This window comes from Gobius niger (assembly GCF_951799975.1).
Source record: "Gobius niger genome assembly, chromosome: 23".
Taxonomy (NCBI): Eukaryota; Metazoa; Chordata; class Actinopteri; order Gobiiformes; family Gobiidae; genus Gobius; species Gobius niger.
The window spans coordinates 11,960,917-11,982,403 of record NC_136874.1 but is presented as its reverse complement, the minus strand read 5'-3'; the positions used below and the strand labels follow the sequence as shown (position 1 = coordinate 11,982,403).

The 21,487-nt window shown below is 44.2% G+C and overlaps 1 protein-coding gene across 4 annotated transcripts in view; it reads right to left on the bottom strand.

The window, feature by feature from the left end:
* Window positions 1–21,487, bottom strand: part of LOC306981807 (receptor tyrosine-protein kinase erbB-4-like) — a 494,462-nt gene that overhangs the window by 16,284 nt on the left and 456,691 nt on the right. The window lies entirely within an intron of this gene.

Genomic DNA, 21,487 nt, shown 5'->3' with positions numbered 1-21,487 from the left:
GCTAACAGAAGACAGAACAAACGAATGCGTTGTTTTGAATATCCAAGTCTCGAAAACATGGTTACTGTGAAAAGGATTGTCGGCGAAAAAGTGCTCGAAGTTTGTGGGAAAATTGAGGAAAGAGGTATGACACTGTTTGTTAACATGTGTGTGTCCGGATACTGGTCAACAGTGTCATGTGATCACTGTCGGTCCAACACAGTTCAAACCATTCACCCAACAGGAACCAGATGGATACAACCAATAATATTAGAACTGACATCAATCTGGGATCGCTCCGGCTTAAATCGTTCTGGAGGAGGACGCACTTTTGGAACAGCAAATCCATGAAATATTTAGTATTGAAAATGCTGTGTGTTTGAAAGTACAAGACGGGTCAAACGTTTGGAAACACTTTTTATGTCTAGGGTTTTCTTTATTTTCGACAGTATTTACACTGTGATTCTTATTGGAGGCGTTCAACTATGAACGAAGACAGGAAGGAAACAAAAAAGGGTAACTCAAAATATGTTTTATGTATGAATTATTCAAAATCCCCTCCCTTTATTCTTGGCATTTTCTCAGTGAGCTTCATAAGGTCGTCCCTGAAATGGTTTTCAACAGTCTGTGGAGTCAAAACTATTTTTGGTGAAGACATTGTGAAGCTTATTGAGAAAATGTCAAATGTGTGCAAAGCAGTAATCAAAGCAAAAGTCTGCTTTGAAGAAAACTTTTTTTGGTTTAAATTACAATTCCATAATGATTGGTTCCTTCAGTCAAAATATACAACGTAAAAAGCCTTGAAATCAAAGAAAACCCAACACATGAAAACGGGTTTCCAAATTTTTGACTGGTCCTGCATGTAGCAGCGCAGCTTTTTTTTCCTCATTGTGGTGACGTTGTTAATTAATTAGCATCAATGCACTCCACTTTTGGTTTGGTTCAAACAGAGCGGCGGGAGCAGCACAAGATGGATTCTTCAAATACAGCGACAATAGGTTATGATGATGTCACCATCATGATGTTACCATAGATGACCCCGAACAACAATTGAAAACTACAGATACAGACGGCATCTTTGGAACTGCCCATAAAACAAACTAACCTTAATCCTAACCTTAAGGATGGCGGAGTTTACCTACCAGGAAGCTAACGTTAGCTTCATGCTACATATGCTAACATTAGCATTTTTTTTGCTTCTACTGAACAATTTGATGTGAATAAACATACATATGGACCCGATTTTGGCTGGACATTGATGTGTGATAAATATGTTTGTAGTCTGCCAGAAAACGGGTAAAATGAGTGAAAAGCTGTGATTCCCAGTAGGGGTTTTTCTTCCCCCTCGGTTAGGCCACGCCCGCTTGTATGATGCGTTGGCCTTAGTATCTATAGGTTGTTTAGAAATGTTGTGATGCCAAACCATAACTTGCAGGAAAGGGTTATTAAACCATAGCTTGAACCAGTATAAAGGAGCATAAACGTTGCCACAGTGACGACAAAAGGACTAGAACATGTCTAAACCAGTCCAAGAGTAAGTATCATCATAATGCAGCTTGGTGAAAACTCTTCCAGCGGACTCGGACACAGTGCTGGCTGACAGACAGAGATATAGTATGCTGTGTGCGATGTGGGGTGGTCTCGGGTGGTCCCTGTCAGCCTGAGCGCACATGTGTATCTGTGCGTGTCAGCGGAGCGCGGCCCCGGGATGATGGATGAGGAGTCCGTCCAACGTTATCGATTTCCCCTCACATTTGTCTGGGAGCCGGCTTCGTGGGGCGCGCGCCCGGCCACCGCCCCGCACATTTTAACTCAATCTGCCTCCGTGTGTGCAGGCCGTTACCAGGGTCCTCCCGCACCACTGGAGGAGGCAGGCCGCGGCGGGGGCGGGCGGGCGGCCATGTCTGCCGAGGACAACGCAAACGGATTCATCGATTCTCCGGCAAAGTGGTGTTCACTACTTTCATTATGGGAAAGAAGTAAACCCAGCCAACCTGCTGAAACCAAATAAATACATCCAAAAAGAAATGCAAAAACACCCAGCAAGAAAGAAAAAAAAGATATATAGACAAAAGTATTGCATTATCCAAGAAGTACAGAAAGAAGCGCCGACACCGTAGTAGAAGAAGAAACGTAAATTGAACATCTTTCCCCGAGGATTACTCAAAACTGCATATGTGTATAGAAATACTGCTCCAGGTATTTCTATAAATGTTATAACATGGCTCAAAAAAGTCAACTTTGCAGGATATGTGCTCTTCAATCTTTATCTTGTAAGGTTGGACTTTTTTTACTTTCCCGGTTAGTTTCTGCACTCATGAGAACAATAAATAAAAAATCCGACTATACTGTATATCAATATCAGATCATGTTGTTTATATGCCACTTCCAATAAAGCATGTAAGTGAAGTTAATAGTTATACTTTATTATACTCTAGAGAAATTCATTCTCTGCATTTGACCCATCCTCCTGGGCGACCTGTAGGAGCAGGGAGCTCCAGCATGGGCCGGCGCTCGGGGACCTATCTTCATGATGTGGAGCCAGGCTGGTGGTCAGACTGGCCTCTGATTGGTCTGATCCATAGACTGTAAAAAATAATGGACGTCTTCTGCTCACTCCTCCCCGTTTACCATAATGACGACGGTCGTGGGGGAATTCATGGCGGATTTACAGACTCCCCCTCCCCAGCTCTGACGAAGCATGTTCCTAAAAAGGGCATAAGGGGCGGGATCTTCACCGTAGACTCGGCCCTTGCGTGACGTGTAGCTCGCGCTGCTCCAATGCTAACAGTCCGACCCTCATTAAGAACGAGATTTCAAAAAATGTTCTTACGAAAACCAGCCTGGTTTCATATATTGTGATTAACCCAGCGTTATCTCAGGAGGAATATCTAGCCTAGTCTAGTGTTGAAAAAATTGAAACCAGGCGTTAAAGTTGTTTTTAAGGTGTCGAAACTCCAATGCTTTTCAATGGGGGCCTAGTGGCGATATGGAGGTACTACAGCAATGGCAGCCCCCAGTGTCGTGGTCATAAAGCATCAATAGCTTGTGCAAAACTGAAAACTCCATACGCCTGAAACTTCTACTACACACATGGATTTGATCGTGTTGGCGTTTCAGTCGTGTTTAAGAGAAGTCGCAGTAATTAAGTCTGTCCAGAAGAGGGCAGTGTTTAAACAGGACGAAGCAGCTCTGAAGCTCCGAATCTCTTGCCAGGAAATCCTTTAAGTGTCACGCGGCTTCAATCGGCCATCACTAGTGAATCTTCCTGCACACACTACACTGGGAATCAATCACATAAATAACTTTGAATACTTTGAAGTAAGAAGGGAAATAATAGCGAGAAACTATTCCCCCCCTCGGTGTTTCACTTTAAAAGTCCCATTCAACTCGCATTTGTCTGAGAGCAGGCTTTAACGGGGCCCGGGCGTTCTAACTCAATCCGCCTCCATGTGCGCGACTATTACCGGGATTCTCTCGCACCACTGGAGGAGTTAGACCTTGGTGGGGAATTTTTCATTGTCTGCTGAGTACAATGAGCGTCTCCCCCCCTCGCCGCGCTGTTTTTATCGATCCCTCGGCAAAGTGGCGTTCGCTTGTTTAACAGCCAGTCTAATGCACTTGAATCGGGCCGGCCTCGCCAGCTCATCGCGGCCGCTCTGTTCGCTGATGAGTGCCAAACAGGAGGGGAGGGGCGCAGTGTGGGAGAGTGTGGGGGGGGGGTCGTGCTCACAGGGGCATGGTGATGTGGGAGCGTCTGCATGACAGGAGAAATAGTCAGGGGCCACAAATCTCAAGGCGAGACACTGCAGGTGAACAAGGGGAAAAAAATATTAAAAAGAATAAAGATATTGAAACTTTTGCTGAACATTACTGATATAAATATGGGAAAAATAAGTATTGCAAGTTTTCTGTCATTTTATGTTTTCATATTAAACATTGTATGCATCAAAATTGCCATTTTTCTGCAATAAAATCTAAATAATAACCCCGGATTTAAGTGTAGGCTTTTTGTTGTTGTTGACATATTAATAACAAAGACTTTTTCATTGGTGCTGCTTTAGTTTTTTAATAAGAAAACAAATCGGTAAAAATTCAAATTTTGCCTTGTTTTTTTTAGGTTCAAAGCTCAATTTATCAGGCTGTGATACAGTGTTTTTCATGACTTGATTTGTTTCAGTGCCACAAATATATGAAGTCACTTGTTCTTAATTAAATGTACAAAACTTTACTTTCATAAGTGGCATCTGTCGTTACAAATATCCAAAACTATTTACTCAAAGTGTGTAAAAATAGCAATATCTGCTTTTGCAAATGAACTCTTCATGGTGTTGTTGCAACAGTGGAACAGAAATCCTAACAGCCCTAATGTTTTGTGCCGTCTACACATGTGCAACTACATGTATCTGGTCTTTTTGTACCGGGTTTCTCCCAAAAAGGAAATTACCATACTGGGACTATGGCGTCAGGTGGATGCAAAATATCATTATTTGTGAATGAATAGGCCTATAACTAGTATTTAAATTCATTCCCATATAGTTGTGAACCCTTTCATGAGCAGAAATGGAGGTCTCAGATTAAATCTGGTACTGAGGGTGAAACTCAGCCCAGGACAGATGAATAGGCAGGTAATCAGCGGTGATCAGCTGAGAGTTGGGCCGTTGAGACTGAAAGGTGTGAGTTGGGTCGTTCAGACTTAGAACTACAAAGGTGTTTACACACAACAGAGCGTGTCCGTTAATAAAGGGGAGGGAATGAGCCAAGCATAACTCCTCCCAGTGGTCTATATATGGTCAGCAATCTGAGCTGGAAACTTCAGTGTTGCTGATGAAGCCTTTAGGACAACAGGCGAAAGGTCCTAGACTTCAACTACAGAGTACAGAAGATGAGTCAACAACTCCTGTACGACTGACAACCTACACAGACATAGTTTTGAGTAATCACCTGTTCATTTAGGTTGTTGTTTCTACAGCTGAGGCGCCAAGATCTGTACTTCCTGGTTATAGTGTGTCATTGGCAAAACTCAAAACTGTCCTCCACATTTTTAAAAGCCCATAATCCAACAATGGATCAGGTTCTTGGACCTTTGCCCGCACGTACAGACACTTGAGTTTGAATGATATAGAGCTCTTTCAGACTTTATCCTTTCTGTTAGTCAGCAAAACATTTATGTGATGGCGTTAGTCATTATCAACTACTTTTTTTACCAAAGAAGCTCCATTCCATCCTTGGTTAGAAGTACTACACATACACCACTTACTCTGGGCCTTCCACTGTCCGCCCTCACGCTGTTGCTGTCCTGTCTTGAATAAACGTCCTTTTTGTTCGGCCATGTTGTGTCAAATCACCGTCCAGTCCACTGAACAAATGACCCCGACGCCACTCACTCGCCGGCGACTCGGGCTTTACTTATTGCGCGCTCATCAGGTGTTCATAATCAGCGCTAACAAATTGGACAGGCGCCTATTGTTGTCGCGGCGGCGGCAATCTTCGTAAAATGACTCCAATTACCGCCGACAAGATATCACTTATGACAGGACAAGATTGCGAGCGGAGTCGGACAAGAGCTAGCCGTGAGCGCCCCTCGAGAGCTAACGAGACCTTCGGATATGCACTTCAATATCCTCGCCCCAGGGGTATCTTGTACCGCTTTGGAATTTCGAAACTCTTTCAATAACATTAGCATTTCCCTCCGAAGTGCGAGCGGTAGATTGACGTTGTAATTTGGCTTGACACGCGCTCCGCCTAACCTGTGAGGTTTCTGTTGAGTAAGCATCCAGGCTAATGTTACCTCGGCAATTAGCCTAATCTTTGGGAAAATGCTAAATTAAGCACTAAATATGCGCTGTTCAAGGTCCAAGGTGCTCGTGGCACTCGGTGTATAAATGAGATTGATTGATGGCGGAGATTGGTGTGCGTTTTTTTTTTCCCTCCGAAGTTTCAAAGAAGTTCATTAGATATGGAGGAATGCAAACATAGGGGAAAAATATGTCGACTCTAAAAATGTCACACAACTTTAACTTTGAAGCGGCTTGTATTTCAGAGACCAAAGCAACGTACTCGAAATGTTTATATGTACACATTTCTAAAGTGGCATTTCAGGATATCATCAATTCTTTATCAGGAGTTTGTAAGCATTTTGTATTCCTTGCCTCTCCAGTAGCCCGCAGTGCACTGAACACACCAGGAGAAAACGTACAAACAACTATACACTGTGTTGGGGAGAATGGATTTTTGTGACATATTCCATTGTTTTGTCCAATCCGAGTCCTGTGTTCTGAATACTTAGAATACTACTCATTTAAATACCACCCATTAGGAATGCAAAAAAAAAAACGATTTGGAAAAGCCCACAGCCCAGAAGGACAGAGGTAAACTTTAATCGGCTGTTGTGATCTGTTCTCTCTTATTAATGTAAAGATTATGAAAGTGAATGAGCATTGGGACGTATTCCTTTGACATCAAGAAAGTACTTGTATTCTAATCTATCCAGCCATCCATACATTTTCTTCTGCTTTATCCGGGGCCAGGTCACGGAGGCAGCAGTCTGACCAGAGATGCCCAGACTTCCCCATCCATCTATTCTAATCCAAATGCCCTAAAATGAAAGAGTTACTGTACCTGAATACAGTTATCCAAAACACGTATTCTAATTATGTATTCTAATTATGTATTCTAATTATGTATTCTAATTATGTATTCTAAATACATGTATTCAGTTACCCCTCCTGGAACTGCCAACTTAATGTGGTGGAGGGGTTTGAGCGCCTGAATGATCCTTGGGGCTCTGTTGTCGGGGGCTTCGTGCCCCTGGTAGGGTCTCCCATGGCAAACAGGTCCTATAGGTGACGGGTCAAAGAGCGGTTCAGAAGCCCCTTATGAGAGACCAACAGGCCAGTTTAATCGTGAGGCCGTCCTCCCATGGACCCACCACCTGCAGGAGGAGCCATAGGGGGCTGGTGCAGTGTGATTTGGGCAGCTCCAAACAGCTGCCCCCATGACCCAGCAACAGACAAGTGGAAGAAGATGGATGGATGGATGGATGGATGGATGGATGGATGGATGTATTCAGTTACTACCCAACACTGACTATGCATGGTTGGGATTTAATGGCCAAAGAGACTGTGCTACCTCTACTACTACAACTACTAATACCAAATCTCCAGCCGGTTAGACTAGTGTAACGGCCATCTTATTGTCAGACAGCTGCAGTACATCCAGAACTCTGCTCTTCTGGTCTCAGCTCCCATCTCAGCTCTGAGAACTCCCAGAGTCAGGACTAAACACAATTGTGATTCAGTTTCATGCAGCTATAATCTGGAACAGTCTAGGAGTTGACAATGTTCAAAAGAAATATCCAAAAGAAAAAAAACACAAGTGGTATATTCCAAATCTCACAGAAGATGTATCAATCTGCCCTCTTCACTTTAACACTGGTACCGGGCACAAACTCTTCCATTTAACTCCGCTGTATTTAAAATAGATTACTTCTGGCCGGTTCAGACGGGCCGATCGATAACATTGCTGATTACAATAAGCCCCAAAGTCGAGCGTGCCGCGAAATATTTATCCCCGCTGTCCGCGTCGGCACGAATTAGGAATCAATGGGCCACGCGGTTCATTAATACACTCCGGCTTAGGGCGACAGGCCGGCGAGGGGAGAGCGGCTCAGACTGGGGACGCAGGAGTCCATTTAGTTTCAGCCACTCCAGGATCGAGACTCGGGGGGTCCCAAAGGAGGAGGATGGGGGATGATTTTAGGGCGGGGACACCAGTGCTGATGGGGACACTTTGGCAATACTTTTGGACATGTTTTGAGGCGACTTATTGTGTCTGGACACTGAATAAGTTGCGTTCACGTGACACACATAAATCACTGATCTTCTTCTCCCAAACCAAGCATTTCCACGCCAATGGACGAGCAGTGCGGTGTTTTGGAGAGTAAAGACGAGCTTCTCTAGCTTCACTCTGTCACAGGTCATTATTATGCCAGTAGCCACGCTTCAGAACAGAAAACAATTTAACAACAAACAACTGAATCACAAATGCTGAATTATGAATGTATTTTCGACTAAATACAAAATGGAGAGGGAGGGACATGGAGAGGAGCAAAGTGACTCAACAGCCCTGAAATACTTAAATAAATTAACAATGCTAACCAGGAAGCTAACGTTAGATTCATGCTACATGCTAACATTAGCTACAAGTGCAGTTTCACTTCTTTCCTGTGAAAAAAAACATTCATAAGGACCAGATTTTGGTTTGACTTTATTGGTATGTTATAAATATCTTAAAGGGGGGGGGGGGTATTATGCAAGATCGACTTTTTCAAGCTTTACATCATGTTATTCTGTCATTCCCTCATTTAAAACATGCCTGAAGTGTTGCCTTGGCACATTCACATATTTTTGAGTAATCTGTAAAGACTCTCATGGCGGCCATTTTAGGGATAGGTTTGCCTGAGTCCTCCTAGGAACGCCCCCACCTCCTGGAGACGCCTCCGAGCTTTCGTCACCAGCCGAGTAACCAACCACTGCTCCTCAGCAGAACCCCCTCCCCACTGATGCCACAGACAGCGTGTGGAGGGGGCGTGTCTGAAAGGCTCAGAGGTTCTTAAAGAGACAGAGGCCTATTTCAAGACATTCGCTACAGCCATTTTGAGAGGGCAATTTTATACAAGGCAGTTATTCTAATTTACTGCATTTACACACCAACAGAAGGTTTGGTCATCATTGTAGTGTGATATAGACTGGTGCCATGTGATTGAAAAAAGCATAATACCCCCTCTTTAATAGTCTGCCAGAAAACGGCTAAAAAGAGAAAAAAATGGTGATTCCTAAAACACACCTCCTTCCCCCTTGGCGAGGCCACGCCCCCTTGTATGACACATTGTCGTCTGTATCTATATGTAATAGCAAAGTTCAACAAATCAAGACAACTGGACACGTCTTGTTTCAAACAGTCAATGTTTCGTAAATAACAGTCGTCCAGGAATTTTCCATCTCACAAATTTAAAAACCGTTGACCGGCCTGGGTTTGAGGACATTTTCGGTTCTTTAGAATACCCCGGTGCGAGTGACCAGTTAACAGTTAAAAGTAAGTTCCTTGAAACAAACAACTCTCTTGCAGCTGTAAGACTGCAACCGCAGGAGTTATTCAAGGACGTGCTACTCCCACAAACTACAAACAATAAAAACTCTTTCCTGTACAGAGGAAGTACCTGTCTTTCTGACCAAAAGGCACAAATCTCTCTTTTAACCATTCTTTTCTTTTCTTTTTTCTGTGGAGGAAGCAGAAAGCTCCCTCCTCAGAGGAAGAGCCGCGACTTCTTTAAACTTTCCCCAGTGCCGGCGCACTCCCGAGTTCAAAGTCTGTGTTTACTGCTGACCTTTCAAAGCAACATGATGAGCGCGCTGATGCTGCGGCAAAACTAGGAGGGAAAATGCGTCTCGAACCGAGGCGTAACAAGGAGCGCGAGGAGAAGCTTGCAAATTATCACACTTAGATGCTTTCTCTGGGAAAAGTACGAGTGGATTTGGGACTGTGCAGCAGAGGAGAAATTAGACCAAAATATTCTGCTGGTGCAAGGAAAGGACATATCTGTAAGTGTTCAAAGTCTTGTTAAGTGGCTGCAATCTTTTGAAACTCTAAGATGGAATATCAAAAGTTCAATATCAAGGTTAGCAAATGGCTCAAATGTAGCATATTTACAGCAAATTGAGATTGGTAATACAAAATGAATTTGACTAAACTGTTTGTAAATTTAGGCAAGACACAAACAACATTTCCTTGGGGTCTGCTTTAGTCTGGAAATTCTGATGTGACACAGAAAAGCTCACTCCTTCATCCCCTGCTGGGCGCGATCGGGGAATGATCCCCGTGTGGTCATGATGTGGAGTTCTTCTTTTACAGAGACTTCCACCAAAAAAACACTTGTTTACACTAAAAACACACGAAAACAAGATCCGGGAAGATGACTCTAGAACATCCCCAACTGGTGGAAGTGGGGCCAGATCTGGACCTCCAGAATCTTTAGTCCAGACACCTAAGCCTTTTCATCATCTAAATATACTTAATATCTTAAATAAATAGAAATAACACATCTACCTGTGCTAATGTTTTACATGGTTAAGAGCAATGACTGCATATGTCCAGACCCTGGGACAAAAAACGTGGAAGAGCTTGGTCGCCTCTAACTTCACTCCTGTTTGGGTCCATAGGAATGTGCTGGGACAGGTTCACGACTTAGGTCTTTTTGCGTGACACAGGGCTCGCACAGAGACCAGACAGGTACGCATCAACTCGTCTAAGCTCTGGTAAGAACATATCTCAGTATGGAAAAAAACGGTGGCCTGTTTCTTTAACCTCCTACCACCAGCCAAAACCAAATTCATTCTCTCCTCTTTGCCATTGTCGTCACTTTTTATTTCCCTTATGTGTTTTTGTCACTTTTTTATTACTTTTTTGCTGCTCTTTTGTCACTTTTTTGCTGGATTTCTGTCTTTTTTCTGCTGGATTTTTTTTTCTTTTTTTTGCTGGATTTTTTGTCACTTTTTTGCTGGATTTTTGACACTTTTTTGCTGGATTTTTGTCTTTTTTCTGCTGGATTTTTTTCATTTTTCTGCTGGATTTTTTTGTCTTTTTTGCTGGATTTTAATCATTTTTTTGCTGCTCTTTTGTCACTTTTTTGCTGGATTTTTGTCTTTTTTTTGCTGCGTTTACATCTTCATTTTCTTCTCGTTTTTTGCCTCTGTTTTGAAGAAGCTTTCAGATTTGGAGAATTTGGAGAAAACATGTTCAGGTGGGAGTGAAGAGGTTAAGATTCATTGCCTGCAAACTGGTCAATTTCCAACCTCCGACTAGAAATAATGCCTTTGATAGCTGTTCATACTGGAAATTACATCATGTAACTGCCTCCGTGACGTGAACCTATGTTATTGATCACAGTCAGTCAACCCAGTCCAGCCAACAATATTTCAAAACAAAGTCCCACTGACTATGGAGCCTGGGCCACAGAGAGTCGACCAAACAGAAGCAAAACTTGTACGTTTGTCATTTCCCGTTTTGCTTTGGATCAGGAGAACGTAAACGATCCTTCCTAAAAGTCCGCCGGTGTGTGTTTAGCGCTCCCTGCAGCCGCTGACATTTCCCTGATGGCCGCGCTCGCTCGCTAATTGTGGAGCAGAATCTGAATGTCAGGCCGACACGAGGTCGCGAGCGGACTCGACGCGGGTGTCAACAGCGCGTGAAGAGCTTTTTGGGGGAGGCCGCCGTTCCTGACCAGGCGCTCGAACCCTGGATGCGGAGCGCTCGGCGGCCCTTTCCCAGGCAGCCACTCGCGCCGCTTTAGAGAGGCTTCAGACGCGCTGCACCGGCACTGAAAGGTTAATCACCCGCCCTCCAAATGACACCCGTTTAGCATTTCAACAAACTTCACCTTCGCCTTGGATTTAATGGGTCATTTATGGAACACACAAAAAAGATCAACTGTTTTATCTTCAGAATGATCAAAGCGAGTTTACGGTTTAGGTATTCAGAAGTTTTTTAGACAGAGCTCACTGCCAGTAATTTTATTTTTCCATACTGAGATATGTTCTTCCTTGAGCTTAGACGAGTTGATGTGTACCTGTCTGGTCTTTGTGCCTGTGGAAGAGCTTGGTCACTTCCAACTTCACTACCGTTTGGAGCCATAGGAATATACTGGGAGAGGCTAAATGCTAACAACGTCTTTGGTCTTTTTCAGTGACTGAGGGCACAAAGTTCTTCCATACTGTGATATGTTCTTACCTGAGTTCAGACGAGTTGGCTATGGCTCCAAACGGTAGTGACGTTGGAAGTGACCAAGCTCTTCCACGGGCACAAAGACCAGACAGGTACGTATCAACTCGTCTAAGCTCAGGTAAGAACATATCTGAGTATGGAAAAACGGTGGCCTATCCCTTTAAACTAAGGAGACAGCATTAAAGGTTGGATTTTAGGCCCGAGCCTGAGCCCGGCCCGAGATATTATGCATGAGAGTCGGGTTTGGGTCGGGTCGGGTTTTAATTTTTTTCAATGTTTTTAAAATCTCGAATAAGATACACGCATCACTTTTTTAGTTTCAATAATACGAAATCTGATCATAACCTTCTTTAAAATGGACGAATAGTTTACTACTCTTGTGGAAAGACATAAACTTTAGTAACAACTGTTATTAAGCAGCGCGAGCAGAGCATGCAGTGCACACGTGAACGTGGCCCCGCCCCCGCCCGCAGCATCAATCTCACAAATATGATTGCGCGCTTCAGTCAGGTCTGACTCTGCAGCACTCCACGCACGGGCTGTCCGGTCTGGTCTTCTGCGTACCTTTTGGGCAGAGCTGCGGTGCATGTGTGCGCGAGCCCATCCCACCCTCCCCCACCCCCGCTGCGAGGCGCCGCGCTTCTGGCAGCAATAAAATGAAAAAATAACGTCAAAACGTCGGGTTTATTTCGGGCTCGGGTCTACATTTTACGATAATTGGTCGGGCTCGGGTCGGGTCGGGCTTTATGCCCGCGGGCTCGGGTCGGGTCGGGCTGAATTTTTTGGGCCCGATCTAATCTCTAGACAGCATGGACGTTTTGCAAAGACTTGCACAGCTCTATCAAAGGAGTGCCGAGACGTGTACGAGCTTTTCATCCTGTTCATATAAAAGACCGTAATGAAATAATGCATTAAATCACAAATCAAGCTTTGAGATACTGTTAAATTCATGAGACAGCTGCAAAGAAAAACAGTTTTGAGCGGTAATCAGAGCGATATATATCTGTGTTTCGAGGGACCGCTGTGAGCGTGCATTTCAATAAATCATCCTTGACGTCTTTCGCCAATTTTGGACGCCGCTTTCTCCAACTACAGCTACGATTACTGGGTAAATAACTGCTGCTAATGATGGAAACCCAGCTCAAATCGTGGAACTGGAGAGTGGACAGGGAGTTGTGCTCAAGAAAAAAACTGAAACGAACTTATAAATGTACAAATCCTCTGGTAGAAGCAAATGATTTCCTTTATATATGCTGCTTTTCGTTCATGTACTGTAGCTAGGTGATAAAAAAAGAAGTGATTTATTTTCTCGGAGCTAACAATCCCGGCAGAGAACCCAAAGTGAAAGTCATTCTGGAACAGCCCTGTTGGTTAAGTCCCCAATCCATCCTTATCGACTGCACCATTTTTACCGGCGAGACAATAAACTCCATCTCTTCAAGCACTCCGCGAGCCCTCTTTCCAACTCTGTCAACTTGTGAATTGTTTACCGAGGCTAAGAGCGCTCGGGAGAAGGGTCAAGGCGAAAGGGGCCGCAGCCATTAGCACCTGGCCCGCCGGGGAGCGCGGGATGTGAGGCCGCGGTAATGGAGAGAGCGGGGAGGATGAAGAGAGGCCGGGTTTTGGAGGAGTCGATGGGAGCGGCGGGGGAGCGCTGACGGCGAGGCGGGAGGGGACGGCCGGGATGGAACAGAACAGAGTGGAATAAAAGAAAAGCACTTATGTATCGGCGTGGTTTTTATTGGTGAAAATGACCTCTTTTCAACTCTCACACGTCCTCAGACCTGACCCATGTCTTGGCTGGGGGCGGGACATCACCTTTGCTTTGACAACAGTCCAAAGATCAGGATCAAATATGCGATGTTCAGGGGTTAAAGTGGGCCAATGGAATAAGTTGAAGAGTATCCTGGGCACATGTGTTTTGGTCTTGCCCCTGTCTGTAAAAAATGTGGACTTTCATATTTAAATGTATATCATTCACTTGAGGTAAAGAGCTGGACGGAAACAATAACTGTAATTTTTGGGGTAGTGAGACCAGAGGAAGGACAATTGCATTCAGAGAAAAGGCCAGTCGCCTTTACCACTCGCTGCATTCTTAGCAAAGGGAAAGCAAAAGGTCCTCCCTCTTTTTGACAATCAATGGATAAAGGTAAAGAACTCTACTAAATATCTATGACTATACTGCGATCATGCCCTTCACTGTGGAGTGAGTTTATTGCAGTCAAAGTACATCATCATTAGTACTTCAATAGTCCAACTTTTAAGAGGACTATTCAATACTTATTTTTGAATTAATTTTGGGCTTGTGACACATGTTTAGGCTTATAGGTGAGCTGGACCAAGCTATAGTGGAAGATAAACCTATTAATAATAATGCATTAGTTTTGTATAGCGCTAATGACGCTTTACATTGCATTATTTAGTCACTCTATACTACTGTTGTAGCCACAGCTGCCAAGGGGTAGGCTGGAAGCGCACTACATTCACCCATGCTTCCTGGTGTTCCCAAAAGGTCTCCAACAGGCCCTTCTTGCTAGGCTTTCGATGTCTGATAGTATTGGGCAGAACAAAGTGCACAAAAGTGCAACTCTATTTATAACCCCCTAATTGATCTCACTTGTTGGCTCTCAAGAAACACTCAGGGGGTACAAATAATCAAGATAATGTGATAAGAAGTAAATAGAGGCCCCCATGTAGCCTGGCCAACCAGCCATTCCTACTTTGTGGAAAAAAACTGCTAATGTTTTTAGCCATTTTTTGCCACAGATTCACAAAGAATAACCAACTAACCCCCTTTCAGATGAAGCTTTTAAGGTTAAAGGGAACTTTAAAGTCCCTGTAAAGATATATGTCCTCTGCATTTGACCCATCCTTTGAGTCCACTGGGGTGAAGAGTTGAGCTGTTTGTGTTTGTCAGAAGATGATGAAGTTTCTCAGTCTCCTCGTCATCGCAACATTCAAGACAGACACCAAATGTTGCCAAAAAATGTCCAACCCTAATGTGCAATGCAGATCTAGGTCAGTTCATCCCCCCGCAAAAAAAAGACTTCCATGAAAACCAACTACTTCCAAAGTTCCCAGACAATAAAGCAAGAAATCACATGATACATGCTGTTGCTTCCCCCATTCACCACGTCCAACCCGAGCTGGACAAACAGCCCGGCTTTGTTAGCGCCCAGCGAGGTGTGCTTCCAAGCGGGCCGATAAGAGCTCCACATGTGGTCCCGCCGCCCACCTCTCCTGCCCTCCCCGGAACACACCCGCACCGTGACCAATGCCGCTGTCCACCCGCCGAATCCTGGTCCGGGGCCGATAAGCGAGGGGACAATGGCTCCGCTCGAGGGCTGGACGGGGGCTGAGAAATGCCCGCAGACCTGGCATGGTCCCTGGGGGGAATGGAGCCAGCGTGAAAGGAACAGGTGTGTGGACATTGTGAGCGGGTGACAAATTCGATTTCAACCAAACTGCACAGCGGGGGGGAGTTAGCGCGAGCAAGACGCTGTTGTAGGCGCACGGAATATGTGAACAAATGCTAGGCGTGGTTCATCCGCTTGATTTCTTCCGATGGATTGCTTCAATATTTTGTTTTGGGGGCACTATTTAGCTATGCATCGGAATAATTGTTTCCATTGTTTGTGTCTGCATGCATAAAATAGCATTCCAGGGCTCAAAGGTTCCACCATTTTAGTATACATTCTACCATTTCTCCACTTTTCCCTTTAAAAGAGAGCTTCAAGTTCCAACGGGAAACATAAATCATTATCATTTACAACTGTTCCTCATAATAACTGGAAAAAGAGGGGCAGTAGGACCTCCCCATCAGGCCTTCAAAAACGCCTCCGCTGGTCAATGTCCACGAGAGGATACTTCTGTGCGCCGGAGTGAACAAAACAGCGGAACTCTCCTCAAAAGATGTTATTATCTGAGCAATTAAACGCGCTAATGTACCCGCAGATGACTTAAGGGCGGCGAGGTGGCTGCGAGCGGCGCGGATTAGAGTGGCTAAAAAGACATGCTTGTAGCCCCGCCACCGTATTTAACCGTCAAAGTAATGGCTATAATTTGGGCGCTCCTGGCTATGACACTGAGAAGTAATAATTTTTAATCGCGGGGCATAATTATCGCGGCTTGAAGCTGTCTTTGCGCGTATAACCTGCCCACAGGCGACCTCCGATGTGAGGGGACGCGATGTTGGTGTAGGAACACGGGGGATTTTAACAACAAGCTGCTGGACTAACATCCCCAGAGGTTCAGTTTGGAAAATAAATCTTTGTCAAGGAAGGGACCAGAACATACAGTGCGTGGTTACTGGGAATAATAGGCCGGCTTAAATCAATATAGACAGCGCTTTGAAAAGCATGTGGTCATATTCCATTATTTTAACTGGATAAAGGTTTCATCCTGGCTCAGACCTGCTCACTGCTCTTGCTAACAATCGCAAAAGTCCTTAATGAAATAGCTTCCCTTGTGATGGCATTTTTTCGTGATTCTCTTTAGTTGGCAGGGCACTGATAGAATACTGTATAGTGCTCTTCACAAAGAGGCTTCGCCCATTTAAAGACCAGTTCAAAAGACTGGCTCAATTCCAGTGGACTTTTGTTCAGAGTCTGATTACTTACTTTATCACAGAAATTTTGATTGAAATCATCCAAATTTTAAAAATGGACTGGTCTCTCTCTCTTATCCCTCTGACTCAGGTCTTCTACTGTCGGCCTGGGAGTATGAGGGGTTCAGCGAGCATCTTTCTGATTTCTGATGAACTTTATTGATCCCAGAGAGCAATTCATTTGTAGCAAACCTCCCAAGATTTCACCAACACATCATAGTGACTGTGTGTCAGTCTGCAGTAGCTGCTCCTTCAGTTTGAAGGTCACTGCCCCGAGTGGCTCCACTGATGCCTTCACACTGCAGGCCTTCACCCTCCAGGCCTTCCCCAGCTCTTCTCTGAGCCCCTGGTTTAGTTTAGTTTATTAACAGGGTGCCCCGTGAGATGTGCCATTTCGTTTTTCTCTTGTGTTCCTTTTTCCTGATGTTGCCATCCTTTAGTTTTAGTAACGGCTTTCCTTTACTCTTTGTCCACCACCGCAATGTCCGCTTGGTTCGCCATCACCATTCTGCACGCCTGTATCTGGAAGTCCCACAGGATATTGGCTTGGTCACTCTCTGTCTCTTCCCACTTTAACCTTGGGGTTTCCGGCCAGTTCTCTGCCCAGATGTTCCTGTATGGTAGACTTGGCTATGACGCACCATGTAGCTGTCCCTGCATGATAATCTGGCAACACACTTTACTCGCCTATCTCACAAGTTCATTTCACAGGGCTTTTGGCACAGATTGGCAAAATGTATTTGTCTCTTTGCCCAAGAGCAACTGTGGCTACCGCATCTGCAGCTCCTCATCGTGAAAGTGCGACTGAGACAAAGCAATGTCTACAAGCACATTTTCAATCGATAAAAGATCATACATGAGATAAAGTACACCCAAACCGTCTTCAATAGCCTTCCTCATTACCATCTATAAGTCACACAGCTAACACAAAAGTGAAAGTTGAAGGTTTTCGCAGAGTCCCAGAGAATGGCTGCATATGGCCGTGTATAATGAGCCCTAGCTCGCGGCGCTACGGCTAACGTGTGTGTGCGCGGAGAGGTGACCGTTCCAATCAAGGCGCTGTGTCCCTCGCAAATCCCGCTCTCGTGCATCCTTGAGCACTGCTGATCCGCGCAGATAATTACAAAGACCCGCGGGCTTATCCCCCTGACAGTGACGCGCCGCCATTTTGGCATCAGCGGGGACATGGGGATCTCCAGGGCTATGGGGGGAGTATATACACGTATATCCAATATGTTACAGAGGCTGCTTCTGAATCAACAATTGGGGATGAATCCGAGCCGCTCTGTAGCATTAGAAGCAAAAGTCGAAGTGGTGGCTAGAGTGGTCGTGTTGGAGCTGCAGTCATTTTAGTGGGATTACTATTAGTAGGAATACAAGCTTGTGAAGTGAAAAGACTGGACTTACCATTGCCGATTGAACAAGAAGCCTGAGGGCCACGAAAAGGTGGTGTTTGGGTGCTTTTAAGACCAAGCTCGAACTGTTTGCAGATCTGATCAATGGTTGACCTAGTCAGCGCCAATAGGCCGGTGTCCTTTTCTAAGCTCCTTTAATGGCTGCATCTGCCCCATCAGGTGGAATAGAAGTAAATAATGGCGAGACATTAGAGGATTTAACAGCTTCCCTTGATGCTGTATGTTTGATCTTTTCACCAGATTCATTACTGTTGGAAGTGACCGGGAGACAAACCATGTCTGGTGGATGTGACAGTCACAAACTGCCATGAGGAGGCTCTCTGGATGGAGAGCGAAATGTTGTTGTACAGGTCAAAATATGTAGAGTCCACTTGTCTTGTTTTAACCTGTTATCTGCCAGGATTAGAGTTATTTTCTCCAATTGTGCATATCCAAATCTCAAAGCGTATTGACTGGAGAGCTTACAGCCAGTGTGATACCTCATTTGAAAGCCAATACCTTCTAGTTTCTCAAAATATGTGTAAGATCTGTGTGAGTGAAACACAACTTACATCACCTAACCCTAAACCCTAACCATAACCATAATCTCAACCCTAACCCTAACGGAAAGTAACAGGTTAACTTTATAAGACTGAATGACCTGGATGACTGACATTTACACCCTTGATAACTGACAGAAACAGTAGTAAGCAACAGTAGTGGTAATCGTAATAGTAGTAGTAGTGGTGGTGGTAGTATTGCAGAAACCACCGCCACCTCCGCATGATGCACTATGGGCCAAATTCCTTTGAACTGTGGAATTAACGCTTCCCTCATTGGTTTGTAGAAAGTGACAAATGGGGCCCTGGTTGAAGGAACTGGTGAGTCCTGCAGTGCTCCAGCCTCCATGACTACATGGTACACTTGCCTCCGGGCGAACAACCCCTTGGTAAGGGATGTGTCGAGCCAAAATGTGTCACTGAACATCCTGCAAAACATGACTAAGGACCACTGGAAGCACCGCAGGCATGAGGCGAGTCCTACAAGTCCCTCTGTTGTCCATACATACTAAACAGACGCCATGTTTACAAGCAGATGCATTAGCGTGTACAATAATGTCCTTTGCATGTTCTTTATTTGCTCTTTATCTTGTCAGGCAGGAGATGTTTTGTAATCACGCCGCAACATGCTCCCTAACAAACTCGCCGATGCACAGGATTGTGGGCTTGCACTATTAATGAGGCCCTGGGGGAATGGAAATGTGGATATGGATCATAACCGAGCTACATCCCTCTATTATTCAATTCACTCCAACTTTATGAATACAAACTCGGGCGCATTAGTCATTCAGAGCTTCACTGGCGCCTTAAATGGCCAAAAAAACCCAAGTCTCTTTTGAATGGGATTTGCATTTCAAGAAGCAGATGGCTTTTGATAGCGTCGGTTTTATCACATTTAGATCTCTTTCTACACAGACTGTTAGAAGGGCGATGCGTAGCGTCTGTTTTAACATTATCAGTGCCTTTAATGGTTGAAATAGCCGAGATTTGGAGGGTATCTACTGACATAAGTGGATCATTTCATTTCAGAGAAGCTGTATCATCTTTAATCTTTAAAGTCAAGGGAAAGGTCCACTTGGGGAAACATTGTCACTCTGGGTTTGGAGTAGGAGAAACGCATAGTTGGAGCTGCATGGATTTGGGACGTGAGTACGACCTCTTTCAGGGTTTGTTAAACTTTCAGGGTGGAGGATCCTTTACTCAAGAGAAAAAAGATGACATGGACCCCCCATCGTCCGCTCCCAATCAGTGTGACGTCTGGGAATCGAACTTTGAACCCATCCAATTGGTTTGATGTGTCGGACTGAGAGTTCATATGCCTGATATGCCTGATCATGATCTTCTCAAAGATTCTCAATGGGGTTCAGGTCTGGACTCTGCTTCGGCCAATCTGTGTGCGAAAAATGTCTCCGGGATGGGGACTGTTGACTGGTTCCTGCTGATACTGAAAAAAGTCAAGGTACGACAACTAAGTAACTAAAACTGGTAGCAAAAAATAAGTTTGGATGCCTGGTCAGTCCTGAGACACTGAAGAAAGTCTTCTATGAACATTCTTTATGTGCTGGTTCTAACTTCTAGATAAGTGGTTCTCAAACTGTTCGCGCCAAGTACCACCTCATGAGACACAGTACTTATTGGCTTTTCTTCTTCTTCTTTTCAACACTTCCAACATTGTCCGATTCTCATTGAAGGCATTAAACTATGAGTGAACACATGGGATTATGTAGGAGACAAAAGTTCTTCCAAATTGCCACCCTTTATTCTTGGTATTTTCTCAATGAGCAAGGTCGTCACCTGAGATGGTTTTCAACAGTCTGTCAATTGAAAACCATTTCTGGTGACGACATTGTGAAGCTCATTGAGAAAAGAAGTTTACAAAGCGGTAATCAAAGCAAAGAGTGGCTATTTTGAAGAATCTAAAACATCATTCTTATATGGAAATAGTCTATACAAAATAAATTCTTCTTCCCGAAACAAGAAATCTGACACTATGTATTGCCTGACGAAGCCCAAGTGGTACATGGACTGCAATTTGAAGACCACTGTTTTGGATAAAGAATAGTTTTGTACTGTTCTGGTACTACTATAAAGTACAATTAAAGGAATTTGGTCAAAAATGGAAAGGTACTCCATCCTACTACTTAAACCATGCACTTTCTCACAAGCAAGATGACATTGTTGTCTTGGAATACTATACACAGGAAGTCAGTGGACCTTAATCTTTGGAAACATAATGTTGCTCTTGGTGTTTTTTGTTTTTCTGTATTGCCATGACTGCAATATTGCACAGCTCTGGTTCATGCTATGGAGAAAATATTCATATGAATGTCCCAAACAGCATAAAACGTGGCCACCAGTATTTATGAAAACAGGATTATGAGCAAAGGCTCGGCAGACCTTGTCCAGTGTATCGACAGCTCCTCTCTCCAAGCTCTAATTGCTTCTCATTTGCACCTCAGCACACTTCCAATGCCATCAAGCGGCGCTCCATCATCATATTCATCATATCCATAGAAAATAACAGGCCTCGCTGCATGTTTTATGGCCATGCAGGTAATTAGTTGTGCTGCGTGGACTATTATTCACACCACTGAGCCAATGGCACCTGGCTATATGCTCGCTCTGTTAACAATGGACTACAGGGTTTTCAATTTAGTGTTAGACCGTTAGCTTGACCATTATCCTGGATATTTGCTTACTCCGTGTGTTCTATACTTAACAGGTCAGTCAGGTGCTGCTTCTGTTGAATTTAATTTCAAAGGTGGGACTAACCAAACCACTAAAGGAATGTGACTTGTAAATTTCCCTCCAAAGAAGAAGGGTTTCTGAGCGATTTTCTCTGCTGATGGATACAGTATAGACATTAAGGTATCAGAGAAGGGGCGGGGCCAAGCCGAGGAGGAAGGAAGTGTGTTTGGTTTGGTTTATTAAAAACAAAGCAAAGCTGTTTTTTCACGACAGATTTTTTTAGTAGAAGCGCAAAAATGGCACTTGTGGCTAATGTTGACATATGTAGCATGATTGTAATGTTAGCTTCCTGGTTAGCATTGTCCGTTTTTTAAGTATTTATGGGCTGTTGAACTACTTTACTCCTCTCCATGTCTCTTTATCTAGAACGAAAATATTCAGAATTCAGCATTTGTTAAAGTAGTGGTGGAGGGATGTGA